Below are 11,750 nucleotides of genomic sequence, written 5' to 3' on the forward strand. Positions count from 1 at the left end.
ACTTCTAAATATTTGCAATAACATTGGCAGGTTTGGTTTTGTGTATCTTTAATGGTTCATCTTAGAAGATCAATTGATACATTAAGAGATTTTCAACGGTTGAAAGCTTGCTTATGTTTCATTATGTACCAATGGTACAAACTTACCCCCTATGCCTCAAAACATTTTATGGCATTATTGAATTTAATTCAGTTATTATTAATTATTAAACACAGTGTAGTAAGCTAATGCAGTGACACTGAACCATAAAATCTGCATCTAATTGTGTATGTCCCCCACTTACCGGTATATTGTTTTTGCCCTGTCTGTTGGTTTGTGTGTTTGTGTGTTTGTTTGCCCCAACTTTAACATTTGAAGTAACTTTTGCAATATTGAAGATAGCAACTTGATATTTTGCATGCATGTGTATCTCACGGAGCTGCACATTTTGAGTGGTGAAAGGTCAAGGTCATCCTTCAAGGTCAAAGGTCAAATATATAGCTTCAAAGCGGCGCAAAAGGGGACATAGTGTTTCTGACAAACACATAATTATCTTGTTTTAAATCCTATTTAATGTAAGCTTGATTGCATTAAAAGGGTATCTAATCGAGACACTCCAGAGTCAAGTTTCTGGGTGGAACCCGTACTTAGGTCTGTTTCCTGGGTAGAACCAGTTCTTGGTGTCTTTGTGGGAGATCAAAGGAATGCTCCCAGCTGGGATGGAACCGGTGACATCCCAATCGTTAGGGGGACACCATATCAACTATACCAACAGTACTTGGTATCTTTAGGGGAGTAATTTTGAGAATGCTTTCAAAATGGGGATTGAACCCTAGACCTCCTCATTGCTTGGCAGACACCAAATCCATTGCACTACCATGATCTTTACCCATAGAAACTGTGTCCGATTACAGTGACTTAAATTATAAGATTATATAATTAAGCTTACTTGAATGATAAAATTATGGTCATTATTAAGATATCACTTCACCAAAAAATATATTTTAAAAGGCGAAAAGTCTTTAGGTGGTTATCAAATGTTGTAAATACAAACTGTCATAAGTCTTTATTTCTTGTTTTCATTATGTGTTCTAAATTTTAAAAAAGTTTGTAAAAATAAAAAAATATTTTTCATAAACTTCTAGATGAAAATGAAACATCCTTGGCTTCAAAGAATTTTCTATTTTGTTCTGGAAAAATCAGGCTTGTTTGTGTGCCTTAAGTGTCAACCCAGATCAGCCTGTGCAGCCTACACTGGCTTATCAGGCAGAGCACTTGTGGCTTTCATAAAAAAAAATTGTTTAACCCTTAAAGCGCTGGAGCCGAATTTTAAAGGCCTTTGCAAACAGTTTGGATCCAGATGAGACGCCACAGAACGTGGCGTCTCATCTGGATCCAAACTGTTTGCTATTCTGATAGTATTCTTTGAAAAAAAATGAAGAAAATGCTTATTTTAGAAATTCAGCAGACGACATTTTAGCAGAAGACAAATTACCCAGCATGCAAAGGGTTAAAGGAAAGTCTTTTCTTAACACAAATCAATTCTAGGTGGAAAGTATCGTCACTGAGCCAACAGGCTAATCTGGGACAACACTTTACGCACGTGCATTAACCCTTTCCCACTCAGCACCAAAGTGAAAATGGCTATTTAACCCTTGCATGCTGGGAAATTTGTCGTCTGCTAAAATGTTGTCTGCTGAATTTCTAAAATTAGCATTTTCTTAGATTTTTTTCAAAGAATACTATCAGATTAGCAAACAGTTTGGATCCTGATGAGACGCCACGTTCTGTGGCGTTTCATCTGGATTCAAACTGTTTGCAAAGGCCTTTAAAATTCGGTTCCAGCACTGAAAGGGTTAAAAAGCATAAAACCAGAACAGTTCAGGTTTAATACTGTTTGCTGCTCATCCATATCTAAGGATTGGAAATGAAGCCTTTAAAAGTTGAAATAAGTAAGAAAGGTCGATAATTAAATTAAACTTTCTAAGGCACTACAAATGTTTCAAAATATGTATGTAAGTGGTAAAGGGTTAAATCATGTTTTAACCCATTCAGTGCGGGAACCGAATTTTGAAGGCTTTTGCAAACAGTTTGGATCCAGATGAGACGCCACAGAACGTGGCGTCTCATCAGGATTCAAACTGTTTGCTATTCTGATAGTATTCTTTGAAAAAAAAAATAAAAAAATGCTAATTTTAGAAATTCAGCAGAAGACATTTTAGCAGACGACAAATTTCCCAGCATGCAAAGGGTTAACCCTTTCCCACTCAGCACCAAAGTGAAAATGGCTATTTAAACAGCATAAAACCAGAACAGTTCAGGTTTAATACTGTTTGCTGCTCATCCATATCTAAGGATTGGAAATGAAACCTTTAAAAGTTGAAATAAGTAAGAAAGGTCGTTAATTAAATTACACTTTCTAAGGCACTACAAATGTTTCAAAATATGTATGTAAGTGGTAAAGGGTTAACCCTTTCAGTGTGGGAACCGAATTTTGAAGGCTTTTGCAAACAGTTTGGATCCAGATGAGACGCCACAGAACGTGGCGTCTCATCAGGATCCAAACTGTTTGCTATTCTGATAGTATTCTTTGAAAAAAAACTCAAAAAATGCTAATTTTAGAAATTCAACAGAAGACATTTTAGCAGACGACAAATTTCCCAGCATGCAAAGGGTTAACAGAGCCAGCCTCATTTCCATAATTTTGGAATGAACTTTAGTCAGTAGTAAGAAGTTTTAGCTTCCTCAGGATGAACTTTAGTCAGTAGTAAGAAGTTTTAGCTTCCTCAGGATGAACTTTAGTCTGTAGTAAGAAGTTTTAGCTTCCTCAGGATGAACTTTAGTCTGTAGTAAGAAGTTTTAGCTTCCTCAGGATGAACTTTAGTCTGTAGTAAGAAGTTTTAGCTTCCTCAGGATGAACTTTAGTCTGTAGTAAGAAGTTTTAGCTTCCTCAGGATGAACTTTAGTCTGTAGTACGAAGTTTTAGCTTCCTCCGGGTTCAGATATTTAAAAAGGGCGTGAACAAGAGGTACTTTATCTCTTTCAGTGCTGGAACCAAATTTTGAAGGCCTTTGCAAACACTTTGGATCCAGATGAGACGCCACAGAACGTGCCGTCTCATCAGGATCCAAACTGTTTGCTATTCTTGAAGTATTCTTTGAAAACAATTGAAGAAAATGCTAATTCTATAAATTCAGCAGACGACATTTTAGCAGACGAAGAATTTCCCAGCATGCAAAGGGTTAAACACCCCCACCACCAACCATGAAAGTGTTGAATCATTATCACATTCCGTCTGAAGTGTCGTAGGTGTCTTTGTTGTTTAGGCCCGTGTCACATTCTTGTTATGATGCGTCAATAATTGTTATGAGTGTCTTTATTATTTGGACTGTTAGACTGGCAACTATAGCCGGTGATTATTGTTGTAAAATGATAGCATAATCTTGCATAGGAATTCTCATAAATAATACAAAATAATGTGTTATGTATAATGTTAAAAAATCATTTGGAAATGGTGTTATAATTATATTAATTGAAAAGCCTCTGGTTAAAGAAATCTGCTTGCATTTGTGACATTATTATTATGGAGTTTGGCAAAAATTTAATTTAAACGTTTGTTTAATTCTACATTTGTCTCATTGTTTTAACTTATGTGTTATATTCACATATTTATGTGAATGAGGAATGAGTGTTCTTAATGTTCATGCTGTTTGATTTTTTTGTACGTGTTATTTATTATATATTTTTCATTTGCTTCATTTTGTACAGATATTTATGCAAATTGAACATTGTATTGTCATAGAACATGTAGCAGGTATCCGTCTTAGTTTATTATTTTGCATCAGATTGCATTTTTATTTGAACAAATATTAAGATTTTACTTTACTTGAGTAGCTCTTTTATACGATTTCAGTTCGTATTTCAAAATTCAAAAATTGGAAATTATAAATATATTCATTAAGTTGTAATATTAGTGTTATGTATTTTTAGGTGGCAAGTCTAATGTAGTCTTCTGCAAGTGTTATTTTGACAGGTCACAGTTTGAAAAAAATACAAAACTGTTGACAAATAGGTAACGCATTTGCTCTGTAAGAGTGGGTAAGGTAATTGAATTTTTTTCAATTAACATTTTAAAATGTACTAGATATGATTGTCTTTTTTCAATTACGGGACAATGGCATCCGTCGCCGGATCGCAATTTAAAACAATTACCAAAGCCAGTGACTGATAATAGACCAATTATCGCGGGTATATCAAGTTTACTTGTGGCGTAAGTCGCGGTGCGAGGATTGTTCAAACTTACACGGATCATTGTCACATAACAGCCTGAAAAGGCCCAACACAATGCATGGGCGAAAAACGAATTCAATAATTCACATAAACAGTTGGGGCACAGAAAACAAACCCAAAGAAAAACAGGGCATTGAAAGACATTTTAAAGCTGAGATTTAGAGATTATGAGCTGAATGCATGAGCACTGCTTGAAATAATTAGCTGCTAAATCGGAAAGAAAAGGTTTTGAAAATTTATTTCTTCATAAAAGTGGCAAACCAGTATCAGATTTTGACACCTTGATACGGATCAACCAGGAATACTGATTGGATCAAAAACAAAAACACAGGCTACGGCTAATTAATTATAAATTGATTCTTTTTTAAGATGAAAGTCAAAAAGCAAAGCCATGACCACAACCAGTGTGGCCCCATGGCATCTCTTCCCATCTTGACTGGTGACTGTAACAATCTGTACCAGTGTGGCCCCATGGCATCTCTTCCCATCTTGACTGGTGACTGTAACAATCTGTACCAGTGTGGCCCCATGGTATCTCTTCCCATCTTGACTGGTGACTGTAACAATCTGTACCAGTGTGGCCCCATGGCATCTCTTCCCATCTTGACTGGTGACTGTACTAATCTGTTGCTTTATTCTTAAATTCAAACCTCACCCTGGAAAATGTGGCTTCATGCAAGTGCGTAAAGTGTCGTCGCAGATGAGCCTGTGCAAAGTGCATAAAGTGTCGTCGCAGATGAGCCTGTGCAAAGTGCGTAAAGTGTCATCGCAGATGAGCATGTGCAAAGTGCATAAAGTGTCATCGCAGATGAGCCTGTTCAGTCAGCACATGTCAATTTGGGACGACTTTTTGTACAGAAAAGACACCCTTTTAGGTAAAATTCCATAAAAGCAGAAAGTGTTGTCCCAGATCAGCCTGCGCTGATGGCTTTAAGCATTAGGCCCCATTTTCCCAAAGCAAGACTCGTCTTTAATCATACGATGCTTTCAGGCACCAACAAAAATTATGTAAAAAAAATTAAGTAAATAAATTTCCAGCTGGTGCAGTAGTTCCTATTTTATGTTTTCTGATGATGGGTGAGATAAAATTCCAGAGGAGAAATATTGCTGGCAGCCTTAGATGTGCCTTGATGCACAAGAAAGATTTTGGGTTATGAAAAAATGAGAAATCCTCAGGAAAAGACAAATTATAGAGGAAAGCATTGAAGTCTGAATTTTTGTGTTTTTTTATTTGAATCAATAAGCGTAAAGTAATTTTATCTTTCATATGAAATGCACTTACTTCAAATGTGAGTGAAATGATTTTATGATGGAAACTTAAAGGCCCTGTCTCACTATGATGCCTGTGGAGCCCCTGTGTGTGATCTGGGATCTACCAGGATGAACTGGAGCTCTACCTGCATGAATAGACGACTGGAAACAACCGGGGCTCCACCCGGAAAGTATTAAAATGTTGATTACTTCCAGGATGAACCGGGAGCACCAAGAAGGACCGGCAACAACTGGCGCGGCACGGGGAACAAACGGGACTGCACCAGGACCGTACCGGGATGGTACATCGGTAAACCGACGCTCTGCTGGGATCCCATCGGCATTCACCGGGGCTCTGGCGAACACTGGGGTTAAGCCGGGATGTTGCCGTAGCTCTGCCGGGGTCTGATGCCGGTATAGCCCTGGTGAGTGACAGTGAAAGTAGGGTTTACCGGTGCTCTGCCGGCTTTCACCAGGGCTCCACCTGGGCATTATCTGCAACAACCGGGGCTCTGCCGGGGCTTCACCGGGATGAACTGTTGCTAGTCTGGGGTTGACCAGGACTCTGCCAAAATGTTGACCGGCTTCAACCGAGGTGGCACCAGGAAAAAGTGTGACGGCATTAAAAATAAATTATGAATCATCCCGTTTTTTTCCGGTTGACCGGCGTGAGCAAACGGGGATGGAAGCCGGGGCTCTACTGGCAATAGTGAGACTTGGGCATAACTTAAGTATGAAATGTCACCATTGCTATTTGGTTTATCTACACTTGAACTTATGCCAAAAACATAGTACTTTACGCTCATACTGTTATAAAATGAATGCCTCTTTAAATAATCAAAACTAGCTTTCAGAGATATTACATCCACATTATATTATGTTATATATATATATCAATGATCAATTGTATTGACGTTTTTGTATCAATTTATAACAATAGATGAATGAGTTTGCTTCCCAAGCTATCCATGCAGAAGATTTAACATCATGCACAGTTCATAAACCTTGGAATGTCTAGTTCAAGAAATGATTCATGAACTCAAGTTCATTAATCCAAGTTCATGAAACTTGTTATCATAAGCTGTAAGTTTGTGAAAAAGTTCATAAACTATTAATATAATGAAGAAAACAAAAAATTCACTGCCATCATAGTTCAAATAATATGTTGGCTTAATACATTAAACTGAAAGATTGATGCATTTGAATATTACCTACTCTAAAGGCATGGTTATAAGATGCTTTTTATCACCTTTTTTCAGCTGTTTATTTATTATTTATCCAGGAAGCTTTTCAAGAACAGTAATGTGTTCATGACTGGTCATGTTGTTAACCAGGTTTTCCGAAGGAATAAGCTTGTCCGGGCCATAACTTTGTCGTTCAATGTGAGATTTTAAAATCATTTGGCACATTTGTTCACCATCATTAGAAAGTGTGTCGCGTGAAAGAATTACGTCAATATCTCCATGGTCAAGGTCACACTTTGAGTTCAAAGGTCAAAAATGGCCATAAATGAGCTTGTCCGGGCCATAACTATGTCATTCATTGTGAGATTTTAAAATCATTTCGCATATTTGTTCATCATCATTGGACAGTGTGTTGCATGAAAAAATTACGTCAATATCTCCAAGGTCAAGGTCGCCACGACTAAAAATAGATTTATTTTGAAACAAAGGGGGTTAATTATAAACAATCAGTTCAGTTTGAGTTGTCTCCCTTTATCAGGTTTTTTTTTCTAATTGAAAACCTGGTTTTGTGAAATTTTGTCCCTTGTGTTCAAGTTGATTCTGTAACAAAAATCTTAAAGTTATTCATGAACAGTTCTTGATTATTCTTTTCCAAGAGGTAGTTTAATGGATAATTAACGATCCCTACAGTTCCACCAGAAATCCTTCAAAATACAAAACAGCACACATATATTGAATATTAGATCTCTAAATGATACAAAATAGCATGGAATATAATATCTCTAAATGATAAAAAATAGCAAGGAGTATAATATCTCTAAATGATACAATATAGCACGGAATATACTGTCTCTTAATGATTGATCATGTAAGCCTGCCTTAATTATATGTCTGCCCAATCTGCGTTTCATCACAGGGCTTATCAGTAACCAGTCAGTCTAGTCTAAACCATGATGAAACATTGATACAATAAGGTGCCAATTATTTTCCCAACAAAGAGTGCCTTTTGGTGTTTTTTTATTTGGTAGTTTGTGTAGAAATTCAAGTTGGCAAATCTTTAATCAGATTGTTGTATACTCATTGCTGACATTGCACTGCAGGTATCAGATTGTTGTATACTCATTGCTGACATTGCACTGCAGGTATCAGATTGTTGTATACTCATTGCTGACATTGCACTGCAGGTATCAGATTGTTGTATACTCATTGCTGACATTGCACTGCAGGTATCAGATTGTTGTATACTCATTGCTGACATTGCACTGCAGGTATCAGATTGTTGTATACTCATTGCTTACATTGCACTGCAGGTTTCTGTCTAATGTCAAATTTATCATATTATAATTTCGGTTAAAGGACCTTTTTACAGATTTTGGCATGTATTGAAGTTTGTCATTAAATGCTTTAAATTGCAGGCCTGTACCTGGGGTATCTACGGGTCTGTTGAGTATCAAAGCAAAATTAAGAAAAAAATCCCAATATGATAAAAATGCCAAATTTCCAAAAAGAAAGAAGTGTCTCATGATTTTTTTACCTCAAGTTTATTTCAATTACAGCTAACAAAGAATATAACTATAATTTATAACTTATGTGTTTTTGTTCTTCTAATTTGAATTATTTAGAGATGTAATATTAAATTCGTTTTCCCCAAATCAGTGGACTTATCGTGTGAAAAAATTCACAATTCCAAAATTTTATTCTTTTCTAAAATGGCTTGAAAAAGGCCTGAATTGATAAATTTAAACATTGGAACTAAATTACTCAAGTAAAGACAAGAAAGAAAAAAAAGAAATTGTGTTTGTGTTAAATGTATGGATTGGTTAACTTAAGCCCCGAAATCAACAAGTAATGCTAATATAAAGATTTAACAGAGTAATGTCCCCCTAACATAATGATTTCACAGTATTATATTTATGTCCCCCTTCAAAGAAGAGGGGGTATATTGTTTTGCACATGTCGGTCGGTCTGTCCGTCAGTCGGTCAGTCCGGCCACCAGATGGTTTCCAGATGATAACTCAATAATGCTTAGGCCTAGGATCATGAAACTTCATAGGTACATTGATCATGACTGGCAGATGACCCCTATTGATTTTCAAGTCACTAGGTCAAAGGTCAAGGTCACAGTGACTTGAAATAGTAAAATGGTTTCCGGATGATAACTCAATAATGCTTAGGCCTAGGATCATGAAACTTCATAGGTACATTGATCATGACTGGCAGATGACTCCTATTGATTTTTAGGTCACTAGGTCAAAGGTCAAGGTCACAGAGACTCGAAATAGTAAAATGGTTTGCGGATGATAACTCAAGAATGCTTACGCCTAGGATCATGAAACTTCATAGGTACATTGATCATGACTTGCAGATGACCGCTATTGATTTTCAGGTCACTAGGTCAAAGGTCAAGGTCACGGTGACTCGACACAGAAAAATGGTTTCTGGATGATAACTCAAGAACGCTTACGCCTAGGATCATAAAACTTCATATGTACATTGATCATGACTCGCAGATGATCCCTATTGATTTTCAGGTCACTAGGTCAAAGGTCAAGGTCACAGTGACTCGAACCAGTAAAATGGTTTCCTGATGATTACTCAAAAACGCTTATGCCTAGGATCATGAAACTTCATAGGTACATTGATCATGACTCGCAGATGACCCCTATTGATTTTCAGGTCACTAGATCAAAGGTCAAGGTCACAGTGACAAAAAACGTATTCACACAATGGTTGCAACTACAACTGACAGCCCATATGGGGGGCATGCATGTTTTACAAACAGCCCTTGTTCTTTGTTGTTACTGCATATTGTATTACATGCTGACCTTTGTCACCTATCCCAGGATAGAAATCATTTCAGAGGCAATGTAACTGGACATGATGAAACAAACAAAATGAATTGTTAAACTTGTTCATCTCAATGAATATATTCCATACATACGGCACATGTTGCACATAATCTCCCGCACTAGTGACCAAGCTTTTGTCATTTTATTGCATGTCAAATTTGATCAGACTGCAGGCATTTTAATTTTCTTTTGACCAATACTGACCAAGATTTTTTCAACCATGCGTAATGGCCAACATGTGTTTGCAGCAGCTCTTTCCCCTGTCTGCATAAATTTCTTTTGTTATTTGAAATATTTGAATAAAATCTGAAAATTGCATACATGCTGATTGAATTTTACCATGCAGTATAATCATCTGTTAAAAGCATCTTTTTATCCTCCATCTTATTTAAATTTGTTTGTGGCTGAAAATATTTTGGGGAAAAAAAACCTACGGTTTTAGTCGGCATGTGCGTAAAGTGTTGTCCTATATTAGATGTGGCTAATCAGTGACAACACTTTCTGCTCGTATGGTGTGTTTTGTTTAACTCTTTCAGTGCGGGAACCAAATTTTGAAGGCCTATGCAAACAGTTTGGATCCAGATGAGACGCCACAGAACGTGGCATCTCATCTGGATCCAAACTGTTTGCTATTCTGATACCGGTAGTATTCTTTGAAAACAAATCGAAGAAAATGCTAATTTTAGAAATTCAGCAGACGACATTTTAGCAGACGACAAATTTCCCAGCATGCAAAGGGTTAAAGAAAGTTGTTTATACACCGAAATCCTGTCCAAACGGAGAGTGCTGTCCCTGATTAGCTCCTGCAGACTGCACAAGGTATTCTGGGAAGACATTTTACACAAATGCATTAAGCCCTGTTTTCCTAGAGCAATGCTAATTTTATCTTCAAATCGCCATCTGAAGTATCTTTATTAGTAAATAACTTTTTGATGACTTGAACTGTAGGGTCAGTGCAAAAACATCAAACACAAATATTCTGACAGGTGTTGTAACAAAAGCAGCAATTTATATAGATATTATATTAAAAAGAGACTTTTCATCTCAAAATAGACACAAATAGATATGAAATGTATGAAGGTTTCACCGACCCCTAGCCTTCATTTTGACATGCGTGCGTTGACAGACTTATGGTAAATAAATAAAGTTCAGGGATATAATTAAACTCCCATCTTTCCTTTAATCTATAGAAACTGTGGAGTGTGTATTTGAAGTGTTGAAATTTCATTAGAAGCCAGTGATGGTTCATTTACCGCCTCCCGCAACCCTCTGGTGGGACATAGCCCACTTATACCTCGCAGCTGTCGATCATAGCATCAATGCTGCGAATCCCATTTTTATTGCTGCACCATCAATTACAACTGTTAAAAGAGTATATGGGAAACTTTAATCACACATGAATTTTTGTAATTTTTTCTTGATATTTGAAACGCATATCATTAACTTGGCGCATAACTGTGATAATTTGTGTTATACATTTTTTAAGTTAGTTCAGTAATGTGTTAGGCACATCTGGCTTTCCCATGGCCCATAACTTAAACTCTACAGCTTAATCAGTAGATGTGCTAATGTTGCTGATGAGCCCCCGTGGTTGTCAGCGGAATTAGATATATCATTATTTTGAAGTGCGACCCAAATTACTTAAATGCATTTTTACCTCTCTGTCTGCAAAATCTTATCAGGGAAGACACTTTCGGATTATATGTTGTTTTTTCATTACAAGAAATCTCCTCTAAAGGAAAATCTAATCAAGACCAAAAATGTTAGCCCTGATAAGCCTTTGCAAACTGCACATTCAAAGCTTGCAGGACTCTTTACACACATGCATTTATGCCAATTTTTCTTAGAGCTCAGCCCATTTCCATGTACTCCAGTTATGTCTTCATTAGGCCCATCATGCCCAATGTTTGACAGATAGAACCGACAACATCTGTATCCTGACATAAAATGTTTATCTTCCAACCCTAGTTTGAGCTGCCCAGCCAAAGGTTTATCAGTCAGGTGTGGAAATACACAGGCCACTCATGACTGACTGACAAATTACAGCAATTTTAGGCAATTAGGGTGGCCCTCTCAAGAAATATGTGGGCCAAGCTGTGTGAGAACCGGGTTTAATACATGTGCATAAAGAATCATCCCAGATTAGTCTATGTAGTCTGCACAGGCTTATCAGGGAAAACACTTTACGTCAACACTT

The 11,750-nt window shown here is 36.9% G+C and overlaps 1 long non-coding RNA gene across 1 annotated transcript; it reads left to right on the forward strand.

The window, feature by feature from the left end:
* The first annotated feature begins 4,494 nt into the window (after positions 1–4,494).
* LOC127861161 (uncharacterized) lies at positions 4,495–6,459 on the forward strand. Its single transcript, XR_008040101.1, has 2 exons — positions 4,495–5,144; positions 5,737–6,459. It is a non-coding gene; the product is annotated as an uncharacterized LOC127861161 (long non-coding RNA).
* The last annotated feature ends 5,291 nt before the right edge of the window (positions 6,460–11,750 follow it).

Source organism: Dreissena polymorpha, chromosome 15 (assembly GCF_020536995.1).
Source record: "Dreissena polymorpha isolate Duluth1 chromosome 15, UMN_Dpol_1.0, whole genome shotgun sequence".
In the NCBI taxonomy this organism is placed as follows: domain Eukaryota; kingdom Metazoa; phylum Mollusca; class Bivalvia; order Myida; family Dreissenidae; genus Dreissena; species Dreissena polymorpha.